Here is a 14,597-nt window from a genome sequence, read left to right on the forward strand (position 1 = left end):
CATTTATTGGATGTGGTCTGTTTTCCAGAAAAGTTCTCCAATATGTTGATGAGTACGAGTGATTCTCTACTTTGACATCACAGGATATTTTTCTCGTGAGGCAGACAATAAGTAATTAGGTAAATACATAAGGAAGCAAATAAAGAATCATAATGTCACTGATAAATACTGTGAGAATAGAAGTCAGGGCTAGAGAGCATCCACAAGACAGGGAGGGCTTCGTGGAGATAAGGCTTTTCTGGGGTGGTGGCGGTTATGAAAATATGTCAGAGTTGGGAAGAGAAGAGTCTTGTGCTGTGAGTTGTTTCAATTATAGACAAATAAAACAAATAGACAATAGAGATCAACAATTGGTAGACAACTATAAACAAGTGATTTAAGAAAAATTTTCGTCAGAACTTTTATTGTCATTCAAACTATTGGGCCATAAAAGTGCGAGTCCACAACAATCATAAAGAAAATCATATTATGAGTGTATTTCTTTCTTTGGTGATTGAACGAGTATTCTACGGAAACTTTTTGATAGACAAATGCTAATTGTTTGAATGCCAAAGAAATAGCTCTTAACTTAATATGGGTCTGTTTTATTTTGAAATAACTTTGGATACTACTGGCTAGTTAACAGAATTATTGAATCTATAAAAGCTAGGTTATATTCACAAATTTTTTTTTTCTACTTCAGTGGTACTGGGTCATATTTGAAGAGTGCTGTGACAATAATTGCCATAAGGAAAGTGATTCTGTGATTTGTTGTGTAGCTGAGTCCTTTCAGTCATCAACAGGTAGTGATAACACCAGGACTGCAGGCGACAGAGAGGTACATCAGTCATCCACAGCAGAGTCATCCAGCTGTCCAAGCGAGAGAGCCGTCATGCCTCAGAGACCCAAGGAGGTCTGCAGCTGAAGACCACACAGATTTTGTGTCAGATAATAAGTTACTAAAATGTGAATCATTCTTAATCTGAATATAAATCATTACTGGAAAGCCTTGAAAAGAATATAGATTGTTGCAAACATGCGTCGTCTTAGACTGTTTCATCACAGATGAACGCAGACTAGGTAATTTATATAAACAGAAACGGACAGGCTCACGTCTGGAAGCTGGAAAGCCCAGGCCCCGGGGCAAAGGGGCGAATATCTCCTGCAGTAATGAGCTCACCGCCATAACTGCGCTGAGCATCCTGAGAGCAGAGCGCTCGGGCCAATGCCTCGCCCAGGTCCCATTTGTGAATGCTGCTACCGTGGCCATTGAAGTCCAGCACCAGTTTTGGAGGGCACGCTCAGTCAGGGCCCACGTGTCAACTGGAGTTTGACATCCTCCCCAGAAGACTGTCCTTGCTCCACAAATCTCAGAAACACCGCTTCTCCATGTGCTGGTACTGGGCTGTGGGTCATTTACAGCTTCTGTATTAATTAGCTGTTATGGTTCAGAATCATCCCCAACTTCCACGGAGCACACTGAGTTCACACCCCTCAAGTGACGTGTGCTTGGAGGAGAGGTCTTTTTCTGGAAGCGGCACTCAGAGCTTCAACCTCTCAGTTCCGAGGGTCGGGTCCCAGCTTCAGGAGCTGCGCGTGGCGCGCATAGCTGCGATGTTCCCACCAGCCGTCCTGGGCTTGGCTTATCGGGAAGGAGGACTGTGCAGATGGAGTCACACTGTTTCCTACCCAAGCCAGATTGGGAAAATGGAATTTGGCTGATGATCAAGACCAGTTGAAGAAGAATTTTTATTAATTAGACCAGATGGAGACCAATAATAGCAATATTGTGGAAAAGAGCTAAATTAAATTAATAGCTGTTAATTAGCCTTAGCAAAATGTTTCAGAGATTAGTTTTTGTAAAAAGTTTGCTCCTTAAAATTAAGTTCATTCTGTGATTTCACTACTGGATATTTATTTTTGTTTCTTTTGTGTAAGATACTGAGCCATCACAACTTCTTCAAAGTTTGTGGTAGTCATGAAAAAATGGTTCACTCATTTATCAAATACGTTGAAAATATGTATTAAGCAGGTATTAAATTTCAGGTAACTACTGGAAACAACACTGATTTAAACAACCGTTAAGAGATCAGGATTACTAATCACAGTAAATTTTAGAAGGCAGAGAAATCAAATTTTTTTTTAAACTAGTGACAGAACATAAGTGATAAGTTATTTTAAACACAAGAGTAAATGATCTATGTAAAGCATACATATATAGTATATATTAATTTGCCCAGAATATGGTTTGGTGTGCATAGCAAAAGTACATTTAATTCGTTGTCTGGTAAGTGTTAAAGTTCATTTTTTTCTTCTTTCTTTCCCCCATTCCTCTATTCCTTCTTTCCCTTCTCTCTCCTTTGATTCATTTATTTTTCGGAAGAAAGCTGAGCATCTGTGGGATGAGGGACAGATTGCTTGACATCACCACGTTTACTCCCAGGGTTCTCTGGAGAACCTAAAACAGCAAGACTGGCAACCGAGGTCTTCACTGCATGAGAGCCACAGGTCACAATGGGGAAAGTCCCATAGTGATTTTTGGAATTAGTGACTGAGTCTTCTATTAGGAAGAATGATATTTAAGCCAAAAATTCTGAGAAAATCTATCTAGAGGTGGGAGAGGGTTGAAAGAGGTGCACTGAAATCTGAGGCAGGCTCAGGAGTAGAAAGCAAAATGTAGGAAGGGTGCCGCCCTAAGCAGGGTCACAGAAAGAAAGAGTCTGTGAAGACCAAGGAAGAGCAATTGCCCAAAGGGGGCCACCCAGGGAGCTGGAATCCCAGCCTTAGAACTCCATTGCTATCATTGCCCTGAGTGAAACAGCTCAGTGGCTCAGACCTGAGCACCTGCAGAGAAGCCATTGGCAGGGGGTGGCATGCTGGAAGTTTTGCTGAGATTCAGGACACAGTATCAAGGAGATAAATGAGTACACAGAGTTAAACAGATAATGAACTAACAAAGAGGTGGGTCTTTTTAAAATCCCAGCATCAATGAAAGGAGAAGATCACCCATGGACAAAGAATGCTAGGCACTGTCGGCGAAGATGCCTGTCTACCCTCTACCCTCTGACTAGAACTCTTCAATCTAGCATAATGAGGTAGGCGATTGCCTTCCAGCAAGCGGAACAGCATGGTGGGTGTACCAGCCCCTCACTCAGTGAAACTGATGACAGCTGTTTAGAAAGCACTCCTTGAAAGCCTGTGGAAATGGTCCTCAGAGCCAAGGTAAGTGAAGAAACAGCTCTGTGGTTGTTACGGGGGTTGGGGGGCAGCCACTGTCCCAATGCTCAGTCCCAAACACCCCAAGCGCTTGCCCCGGAGAAGCAGCAGTGGGGAGACAGGCAGCTCCCCACCGTTTTCCCAGACACTGGGACCGAGGGGAAAGCACCTAGACAGAGACCTGTAGATCTAACGAAGCTACATCTTGGCTCCCCTAGTTTGTGGGAAAGAACTATGAAATTACAGCCAGGAAAGGCACCCCTAGAGACGGTAGGCTCTATTCCTTTGAAGGAACCACAATTCAAATTGATTCCTTTGCAGAGCAATTTACACTCAAAGGCATTGTTTAAAACAGTGGCCCATCAGCCAGCAATTAGTTCATCTTCATGGCTTGGTGTGTTGGGGGAAGAGGAGTGGTACCCAGGGTCCCAGCCATCTGAGGATGGTGTGGGCAGAGGTAAACGCAAGGAATCAGCTCCGCAAGGACCTAACACCGCAGGTGGACCTTAACTCAAGGAGGCTTGGAAGGGACTTCCTTGATTTCCATAATTACTTACCATCATCAGACCATGATGTAGATTATCAAGACTAGCTTTTAAAGGTGAAGATATTTTGTTCTCACTTAAAGTATCAATCTTTTACTTGCCTAGTCCCTCTGTAAATATTTGTAACATTTCAGCATTATTCCCTTGAAGACATTATTAGTTTTAAGTATTTGGGCACAATCTAAAAGACTAAGTTGTTAAAATCACACTTTAGTTAAGCTAAGGTGTTTTTAGATACGTAGGAATACATATTATTTCAAAAAATTCTGGAAGTTTATTCATAATTTAAAGATGAGAGTTTATTGGATTGAGTTATCATTAAAATTTAAAATAAAATTAAACTATGAATGAACCTCAACCAACATGGAGGTGTTGGCTTGGGGTATAACCCAGTGATAGCGTACCTGCCTAGTATGTGTAAGGGTCTGGGTTTGATCCCCGGCAGAAAGAAAGAAAGGAAAGAAAGAAGAGAAAGATAGGAGGAAAGAAGGAAGGAAGGTGAAAGTCAGAGGCAGTTAATAGTATTCATAACCTTGTCCATATCATTCATTATTATGTAAAGTTGATGACCGCATTTTAATTTTAATCAAAAGCATTAGTAAGTGTCCATCATTATACTAACTTCTTGAAGGAAAATGGTTTTCATTTACTTTTCTTTGAAACCTGAGTGTCATAAAGAGATGTCTCTCCATAAATGTTTAGTAGAAAGAAAGGGTACAGGAAAGAAGGGAAGGAATGTAGACATAAAGAAAAGAAAGAGTGAACATTTGACTAGCAAACAAAGTTTTATGCCAAATGCCAACAACCCTAGAATATTACATATGGATGATGTTCCAATTCAATTTAAAACTCATTTTGGAAGAAAGAGTCAATTGGACAGTAAACTACAGTTTTTTCAACTTTGTGACAGAATTGATGGTCCAGTGAGCCTTTAAAACACTCTTTTCACAGTAAAACTAGTTCTTGGCTTTTCTTTTATTGTATACAATTTTGATTTACTGAGCTGAATTCTGCAGTTCTAAGTAGAAAACTTGGTGAACAGAACCATTCCCTTTGGCATTTATATTTTCTCCTGGTAACAGGTGCTTTTATTTCATTATGAAGAGCAGACTTTTTCCTATAAATCAACATGACATATCTCCTTTCTTCTTTGCAATGTCAACTTCTGGTTTTACTACATTCTATTGGGTTACACTCCAAGCTGGTGCCAAACATATTTATAGTATTGGTGGATCACTTCACAGCATTTTTCAAAGTTTTCCCCTTAATGAGGCAAGTACAATGCATATTTATTTATAAAACTGACAGTGTCAATAATTCTACATGATTTATCAAAGGCCTTGCATGTCTAATAAGTATTCAGTTGTATCTAGGAGAATCAGATTCTTTTAACATATATCTGGATTGTCCTAACTTATTGCGTATCTTTGTGGGACTAATTTGCCATCCTTATGGAAGATGAGAGAGATTAACTAGATATGGCATAGCAAGTTTAATTGTTTTGAAGTCAATCTTTTTTGGATTAATTAAATCACGCTTAACTTATTGTAGTAGAAACTGTGAAATTCTTGAAAACATGCCTATATTCTTGAACATTAGTACCATGGGCTTTAATCAGAACACTCAATATTGAGTGATGAACTGGGAAATAAAATTATGAGTCTCTTGAGTTAGATAGCTTTGCTCTTTCATATTATAATAAAAATCTGGGATTCATTGGTGATAATATGATATATGCTTATGGACTTTGGAAGGCACAAAGATGTGCTTCATGTAACTCACTACAAATTATTGCTTTAATGTATTTCTAAATAATATTTTATTTGGGAAATATACTGCTATGGTTTTTGACTTTAAAATCCCTGACAAAATCATGGTTTGAAAGCATGGCCCCTGTACAACAAGGTTCAGAGGTGGGACTTTGAGGTAATGTAGCAATGTTCAGAGGAGAAAAGTTGGATTATGGATTCACCAGTGGATTAATCCATTTGATGGATTAATAATTAGAATGGACTACTGGGGGAAACAGTAGGCAGGGGTGGCATGGCTTGAGCAAGTAAGTCACTGGGGATGTGCCCCTGGGCTCTGTATTTTTGTCCCTGGCTTCTCTTTCTCTCTGCTTCCCAGCTGCCATGAACTGAGCAGTTTTCTTCTGTCATACTCCTCTGCCATGATGTTTGGCCTTTTTCAGACCCAAAGCAATGGAATTGACTGACCATGAACTGAACCTCTGAAACCATGAGCCCCAAACAAACTTTTTCTCCTCTAAGTTGTTTTTTCTTGTCATGTGTTTTGGTTATAGTGTCAAAATAACTAACATATGTAGTTATTAAAGAAAAGAATATATATTTGACAAAATCACTCTATCGTAATGGTTATTTTGCAATAAAATAATTGATATCAACCTCAGTAGCTCCTCCATGCTTCGTAATCTTTTCTTCTTTCTATTCTACCTAGGAAATAAGTGTTTTATCTGCACGGCGCCTTCGTGACACACTGACAGAACTACTGTGTGACACAGGGCTGGGGTCAGCTCCTCTGGTTGCTGAGAGGAACCCTGCTCAGCATAGGTGGGATGCTCTGCTCTCTAAGATACATATTCAAGTGTAGCATAACCTCGTCCAGAAGCTTATGGGCAAAGAATGTTGCATTTATGCAGAGTGTTCACGTATGTGTAATTTTAACTGGTCATTGACTTAGATTGTCAATATGATTTCTGTCTCTTGCTCTCTTAGAGTTCACATCTGTTTTTGTCACTTTCTGTGTCTCCTCATAGGAACTCTCTGCGTGGGTTTCAGGGTCTCTGGCGTTTCCACACTTCTTGAGTGTTCAGGTGCAGCATTCATTTCTATTTGTCAACCTTGGCCCCTCTGCTGTGGCTTGACTCATGGTGCCTTGGGCAGTTGTACGTTTACTGTATAACTTACCAGCTTGCTCCCTAAAGTTGACCTGATGCAGAATGCAGGCTAATGAGAGTGAGAAAGGTCATTGTTTTCCTCATGATGGAGTTATAGTCATATCCACGTGGTTTGGGGAAGACCCAGCTAGAGATGACCTGTGTTCTGGATTCGGAGAAGAGTGGATTAAGAATATAGAATAGTGACTTCCAGAGGATGGATGAGTGGGGGAGAGGGAAGTTGGATAATGGGTACCAAAACACAGGCAGAAATAGTCAGTCCTACTGTTGAATAGCACCGTGGGGGTGAATAGAGTTCATAATAATTTATTACATAGTTTATCAATAACTAGGCTCCTAGTATAAAGTAGTAATACAGAGGAAATATTAATTACCTTGATTTTCTCAGTGCAAATTGCATAGAAATATTGAAATACCACCCCATACTCCTAAATATGTATAATCATTATGTGTTGATCAAATTTTTTAAAATATTTAAGGATAAATAAATGCTAACTTCCTTATTTTAATCAGAACCCATTGTATGCATATATCAAATTATCACACTGTATATATTTAGTTATAGGCATGTTCAATGGAGCAATTAAATGTAAATTAAATTAAATCTTAAAAGAAGTGCCCTTTTGAAATGATTATGTACGTCTAGGGGAAAGAACGTAGAAGGAGTGTCAGAGCCGTGGGGTTCTCCGTTCTCTAAGCTAGAGTGGAAGGACGCGGATACTGAATCAGTGTGCGTGAATCTTCCTGCAAACACTATAGACGTTAAATGGAAAAAATCCACTTTCTTTCACTTCTGGAGGTGGGAAGGTCCCAGATCAAGGTGCTGGTGACTCAGTGTCTGGTGTGGGTCAGGTGGCTGTTTTACAAGATTGCCCCTTAGCTAAGTCTTCACATGAGGGCCACAGTCCTAGAGACCCAACCTCTAACTACAGTCACTCTGGGGATTAGAGCTTCAACATATGAATTTTAGGGACTCACATGAAAAAATTTTCCCATAAAAATAATAAAATCAATGCAGGAGGACATCTACAAAATGATGTTTATGTGGCATTGTTCAGAGCAGTTCTATAAGATTATTCCAAATGACTGTTCAGTATAGCGATGCTTGGTTAAATCATGGCACATTCACACCTTTACATTTTATAAACTATGTATTGGTCAACTGCCCACTGCTGTAACAAAATACCCTGGGGTGATTAACCTACAAAGAGAAAAGGTTTGTTTTGGCACCTAGGAGGAACCATGGTGTTGGGTCTCTGATGAGGCAGCACATCATGGTGGGAGCATATGGTAGTGCAAAGTACTTACCTCAACAGAAAAGGAGACGCGAAGAAACTGAGTTCCCATAATTCTCTTCAATGTCATGCCCCCAGCGACCTAAGGGCCTCCTGCTGAGACCCTTCTGTTAAGGGTCCCACTACCTCCCAATGGCGCTACCCTTGGAGACCAAGTCTTTACCACATAGGCCTTTGGGGAACACTGATACAAACGTTGGCTACAACAAAAAAGTAATTATGATGATTTATTTTATCAGAGAACTTGAAGTGATATTCATGATTTATATTGAGCGAGTTAAGAAGATACAGTCAATGTGCATAATGTTTTCGTTTATGTAAAAATAAACAATGAACAAACACTTCACACAAGTATGTGAGATTAGATGAGTTTAAAGAACAGCACGGGATGGGACACAATGGGCTGTCCCTGGGGTTTACCACACAGGGCAGGAATGAACCGAGGGGGGAAAATGAGCAAATAAAGCAACGGGGAGAAAACTGTTCTGATAAAGAACATGAGTCAAGAGAATTATAGGACAAAACCCAGGCTTGGGGAAAACATGCGCAAAACACATCTCTGGACAAAGGCTGCCATGCAGAATCCACAAAGAACTCTAAACTCCACAGTAAGAAAGAGCAGCTGGATTAAAAAATAGGCAAAAGGCCAGAACAGACGCTTCTCCCAACAAGATACCCCAGATGGCAAATGAGCCTCCATAAAGATGCTCCAAGTCACAAGTGCCAAGCCTGAGCCATGTCCTCCCCAAACCCCCATGTGTAAACCCTAACTCCCGGTGTGACTGTATTTGGAGTAGGGTCTTTAGAACTGGTGGCTTTTGGGAGATCGGTAAGTTTAAATAATGGTGAGGCCCTAATCTGGCAAAACTGGTGTCCTTGAAAGAAGAGGAAGAGATGGAAGAGCTCCTTCCCCGTGTGCCGGGACACCACGTGAGGACCCCAGGGCAGCTGCCCGCAATCCAGGACAGAGAACTGCCAGAATCCAACCTGCTGGCACTTCCAGACTCCACAGCTGTAAGTGAGTGTTATTTAAGCCCACCCATCTGTGGCATTGCATTGGGGTGGCCCTATTGGACTAATGCATTATGTCACTAGGGAATTGCAACAATACACTTATTAGAACAGTCAAAATTCAATACACAGAAGACACCAAATGTTGGTGAGGAAGTGGAGAGACAGGAACTCCATTCTTTGCTGGGGGGATAGAGAAAGCACAGGCGCTCTGTAAGACAGTTTTACTGTTTGCTTCTAAGCAACACCTGTTGCCATGCAACTCAGCAACCACGCTCCTCGGCATTTACCCAAGTGTGTCGCAAGCTCACATCCATTAAAACCTGCACGCCATGTTTGAAGCACCTTTAGTCATAATTCCCCAAATTTGGAAGCAAGAAATATACCCTTCAATAGGAGAAGAGGGTATATAAACCAGGGTACTTCCAGCCAGTGGAAAAGAAATGAGTTACCAAGACGTGGAAAGGCAGGACGGAAACAATCCCTATCCCTAAGGGAGTGAGGGCCTGCATGGGAATGACCCCAACTCTGTGCCACTATGATGGAAAAACAGCAAAAGCACATAGGCAGTAGAGAGCCCTGTGGTTCTCAGGGTTAGGGCGGAGGCCTGTGGAATCAGAGGAACATGGAGGATTTTTAGGAAGTGAATATTCTCCATCATGCTACAACTCTGGATGTATGTCCTCCCGTGTTTGTCTAAACCCTCCGAATCTCCACAAGCAAGAGCTAATCCTGAGGCCAAGGACGGACTGGGAGTAATGATCAGATGTCATGCAGGCTCAGCAATGGAGGCAGGTCTCCGCCCTGGTGTGGGATACTGACTGGAAGGTTTTGCATGTCAGGGTGGACGCCTGTGGGGAACTGGGCTTTCTGCTCAATTCTGCTGTGAGCCTAAAACTGCTCTAAGAATAAATGTGTTTTCAAAAAGAACAGGGACACCTGTATGTATTTATTGTGCATTAAATAAAAGGGGGAAAAGAATCTAGGGATTGTATGCTTCCTTTCCCTATCCTGGCTCTGCTTCCTAAAAACTCCTTTTGTGATGATAACTGTTATTCTGGTGTCTTTGTGGGTCTCCACCTCTCCTGTCTTTCTCTCCTGTCTCCCTGTCTCTGCCTTCTCCGTCTGTCCTCCTTCGGCACACTGCTTATAAACCACCACAGGTGTCTGTGCACTACATGTGCCGTTTTCCCCTCCCCACGTTTCAGCGGTTCACTCTTCTGCTGTTGTACATTAAATTAAAATGTAACGAGTCCGTGATTCCAGCCAATGCATTTTAGAGTCCGTGATTCCAGCCAATGCATTTTAACACAGCAGATTTTTAATAACAGGTATAATTAAACAGATACCCTTAGATTAAAACAATGGAACTAAACAAACATACATTTTACTCTCCATTGTTCCAAACATTATTATCCTCTCCAAACAAAATTTACTTTATTTTACTATTATTTTATTTAAGTAACAAATTAACAGTTTAAATAATGTCAGCCTGAACATTTTGGTGTGTAATTATCTTGTGGAAAATAACCTGTTTGCTCATAATTGTATAAGTTTTGTTTGTTCTTTTTTTAAAAAAAGTCTAAAAACTGCTAGTAATTGACAGTTTTTCCTTCTCAAGATAGCTTTTATATATAGTTTTGACAGTTTTACATAAGCAAAGAAGGTCTTTGTAGAAGGGGTATTAGTTGATTCTGACAGGACCTGACAGGGGGTGGCTGAACAGGAATCAGGAGGACAGGCTGGCTGAGGGGAGTGAGCTGGCGCAGCCGCAGGGTCAGGGAGGACGGGGGCTGTGGGCCCTTCACCGTGGTGGCGGATGCTCCTGCTTTCCCCAGGCCTATGCACACATCCTGGAAAGTGTGTGATGGCAATGACTTTCATGACAATTCAGGCTCTTAGCTGGTGGTTTTGGAGCAAGTGGGCCTTGAGGAATTCTAGAAATGCAGAACAAATGAAAGAAATTCAGAAACAGACAGCAGTGGGAGAGAAGAGGAGGGATGTCCTGTCGAGGTTGGGACCTGGAAGGGAGGAGGTACCCCTGAACAGACGGGGTGTGCTTTGTGTCAGGGTGGGCAGGTGAATGGGAGTATCCTGGAAATCAGGTAACAGGTTCGGGACCAGGAAATTGTCTAGGAAAAGGAGATGGCAGACCCAGGTACCTGAGGATGCGGACATTCCTGATGGAAGGAAGACTGGGGGCTACGCCAAGCCCAGGCTACCAGGACCAGGAGCCCTCCCCCAGGGTTTCCTGGACACTCTGCCTCCCTTTCTGCATTTCTACTTGTCCTCCCTCTCCAGCTGCAGAATACCCCTAGCGTCTCGACTGGACGGGGAAGTGGGCCTGGGAGCCCCATTCCTCTCCTACTAAACTTCAGCACTGCGATTCACACGGGTCATGGGACCAGGAAACCTGAGTCTCCTACGCTGGCTGAGTTCTGACCACATGGACTTAGGGTGGTATGGGAAGGCTACAGCTGCTGCTGCTGCTGCTGATGAACTAGCAAGACAAAATCTTAACAATGCAAGACTACTTGAAGCTACCAGAGAGATAGGATTTGGCTGGACAAGGTTTAGGGAATGTGTCAGCTAGTAATATGCCTTGGGGATCAGCTTCATTTCTGAACAGCTTCAACCAGGATGTGGCTTCCATTTCAGCTGGAATTTATTGCTTTGACTTTCACTCTAGAGCATCCTAAAAAGAATGTGTGGTTTTTTTTTTTTTTTTTTTTTTTTTTTAATATGATGTGGGGATCACATATACAATAATCCTAAAGTTTGTTGTCAAGAATTTGCCAAAATTTAACTTATCTCAGTTTAGCACAGATACAATTCTTTCCTTTCATGGAAGTCAGATCTCTCTATTCACAGCCTCTCTCCAGTGGTTCTAGATGTCTCTTCTGGATTTAAGCAGGATAAGTCCAAATAATATCCTGATGAATAAACTTCCTTCCAATCACAGAGCTATAAGATACCCCAACCCCTAATCTAGAACACCCACACACACACACACACACACACACACACACCCCACAACCACCACACACAAATATGCATAAGGAATCATATGATAAACTTCTTTTTTTTGGATTTAGGATTCTAAAGTTCTATAGACCTTTCTTCGGAGAAAATGACTTTGAAATGGCAACGCAATACTACCATGCTGGAATTAATTCTGGAAGGAATAAAATGTGAGTTAAGTACATTCTCCCGGTCTCTTAAAGTTGTCACAAAGGAGGCAGGCAAGCACATAGCACGGGCATGGTTAGTATTCAATTGTGCACCAATCAACACCCTATGGAAACCAAGGGGAAATCAAGATTGTAAGAACCCAGAAAACCACACTGGACATGGGAATTGACATAAGAGGGTTTATTAAGCAAACAGAGTGCCTCCCTGCAGGGTAAGAGAGAAAATGAGAGGAAAAGAGAGAGAGCTCGTGTAAGGGAGAGTGTGAAGAGTGAGGAGGACAGAGAAAGCAAGTGAGTAGGAGGGAGAAAGCATGAGAAAAGATGGCGGGGAAGCTACCCTTAAGTGGTTGAATTCCCCAGGGCTAACAGGGGACCAATAATGGAGAAGGATACTTGCAAGTGGACTGATGAACCAATTGCTAGCTAGGATGCTCACAGACTGACAAGAAGTTGGGAGGCGGGGAAAATGACTGCAGTGGAAAGGGCGGGGAGAGCAGCTTCATATTATATTACATCCTCCCCTTTCTGTTTTTATAAGATCTTTTGTTCTCCAGTTCTCTCCCCCCTTATCTCTCCTTCCTGCCTACGTGACGAAGCCTGGTTTTGAAGGTGAGATGTAAAAAATCCATTCTCCCAGGGACAGTCTTCAACTTCCAGACTTCCAGAGGCAGATAGTTTTCATGGACTTCATTTCCTCGATTTGATTGATCCCCTATTTCTACACTGTCTGTTCCCAATTCTGGCTTCATTCACCCCTCTAATTTTAGGAACTCCTTTACTGCTGTAGGGAAAGGGGGTCGATGACCACTCTGGCTTCTTCCAGCTGGAAGGGGGCAGCATGGGGCTAGCAGTTTGGAGTTCCCTTTTTAGAAATCAGGTTAATTCAGGGGTCCATGGTAGAAGTCTGGTTGGGGAAGTGCAGGTTGTAAAGGCATCTGGGGATGGGTGCTTCTATGAGAGAAGAACAAAAAGACATGAGGACTGAAATGAGATTAGCACAAAATAAATGTTCCAGAATCTGGAACATGCCAATGAATCCCTCACCAGGGGGTGGAAGAACTGAGAAGTTGTTCCCATAACAAGGCCTAGCAAAGGCTGGAGAGGACAAGGCCTCTATTTGGGAACTTTAACATTGTCCAGGTTATCAGGAATGTGAACACAACATTTAACTCTTAATGCCATTGATGTCCACAGAAAATATAGTTAAGCTACTTAATGTCATCTGATTTTTGTAAAATATCCCTTTATTGGTATAACCTGTGTTTAGTAGAGATCTCTATATTTCTGTTACTTAGGGCTACATAATCATACTAGCAAACATAGATTAAGCCTACCTGTGTAGCTTAGGAAGGTCTGTAGGCCTTAAACTGACTAAATTTTTCTGACTCTGGCAGTTTCTCTTGATAGTTATCAGGCACATTTGCCTAAGAATCTCTCTTTTGTAGCTTTTAGTCTTTATTCTAGTGGGCTAACACGAGTGTACATCTTAAGTTACATTTAACTATTATTTATTTTAAATACCCAAGAATGGGTATATTTTGGTTTTAACTGTTTTGCTAGGTGTCTACGATCAAGCTGGTCAAAGTGACTGTTCCTGTCTGTTAAAGAGTCAGCTGAGTTCCCACAGGGGTCACTCATAGAGAACTTGAGAGCCTTAACTTTAATGCAGTCTGTTAGGCAGGGTCTCCTTGATGAGGTGGCTTCCCTTGAAAGCACCAGAATATCTCCCTTTTTCCTTGACCCTCCTCTGCAGCAGGTGCACTGATTGGCTTTTCATCCTCTAGTGGCCTCATCAATCTCCCTGATCGGAGGGTCATGTGACCCAGAGTTTGAAGAAGTCCTCTTGTTCCCTGGGTTCAGGCTGACTGAGGGCAACACCCAAATATTGACTTTTCTTGGCCTCTGTATTTAATCTCAATCTCTAAGATGGTTTGATCTTAACCATCCAGCAAGCCAGTCTCACCAGTCATAAAGTAAGAGTACTGGGCTTTAACTTCAGTGTCTATAACTTTACAGTTATTTACCCCCTTTTATCTAATTGGGGTCTACATTATCTGTCCTATAGGTGATGGCTTACTATTTCAAGTTAATTTATGGTGTTTGCTCTTGAAGCAGTACTTCTGTATAAGGAAAATACAAAATGTAATCACCAACAGTAAAACATTCAGTTTGTGCAATAGCTATCTTGAATTATTCATTATATCCCCTGGTTGAGATCACAGTAATCTTTACAACAAACATCAAACTTTTGAACAAAACTTTAAATGAGTTAAAGTCTGGCTTACTTTGGAGCCATTCTAACATGCAGCAGGGTGAGGCAGAGCCTTATCTCAGGTAAGGTGGGGCTCTTCACAAATCTTAGGTCCTGAAGCTAATTTTTTCCTCTTTTGCCATGACCAGCATGGCCAGCATGACCAAATTCTCAAGTTCAGTGAGGGGCAAA

This window comes from Sciurus vulgaris (assembly GCF_902686455.1).
Source record: "Sciurus vulgaris genome assembly, chromosome: 9".
NCBI classification, from domain to species: Eukaryota; Metazoa; Chordata; class Mammalia; order Rodentia; family Sciuridae; genus Sciurus; species Sciurus vulgaris.